Source organism: Trypanosoma cruzi, assembly GCF_000209065.1.
Source record: "Trypanosoma cruzi strain CL Brener chromosome Unknown tcruzi_1047053481701, whole genome shotgun sequence".
Classification (NCBI taxonomy): domain Eukaryota; phylum Euglenozoa; class Kinetoplastea; order Trypanosomatida; family Trypanosomatidae; genus Trypanosoma; species Trypanosoma cruzi.
In genome coordinates, this window is record NW_889726.1 from 1 (window position 1) to 467 (window position 467).

The window sequence follows — 467 nt, forward strand, 5'->3', positions numbered from 1 at the left end:
CACCAACAACAAAAATAAAAAAAGAGGGGTCCGTATACCCCGGTCAAAAGAAATTGACCAAACATAACCGCCCAGAGGCGGGTTGGAAGTCTTCGCGTACCAATATAATACAGAAACTGTATCAATAATAGCGTTAGTTGAAAGGAGTTGTGTTCCACAACGGTTTTCAATTTTGATGAGGGGTCCTTCGCGGCACTTGGGACCGTGTACAAAAACCCCCCCCCCCCCTCCCAGGCCACACTGGGGAGGGGTCAGGGTCCGGGATGTCGGCCCCGGGATAGCGCCGTGGACGGCGTCAGGGGGCGGAAAAGACGCACATGGCGAGTGTGGAACAGCAAATGCAGCCGAGTGTGCGAGCAAAGCAAAAACACCGGAAAACACAGGAAGAAGCGCGGCATACGCGGAAAAAAGGCGAATAAAAGGAACGAGACGGAGAAAACACAAAACAAAACAAAGATGCAGGCAAT

At 51.6% G+C, this 467-nt stretch overlaps 1 non-coding gene across 1 annotated transcript; it reads right to left on the bottom strand.

Annotated features, from left to right (window-relative positions):
• Positions 1–25: 25 nt before the first annotated feature.
• Tc00.1047053481701.10 lies at positions 26–139 on the bottom strand. The gene has a single exon (XR_008254925.1). It is a non-coding gene; the product is annotated as a spliced leader RNA (transcript).
• Between the last annotated feature and the right edge of the window lie 328 nt (positions 140–467).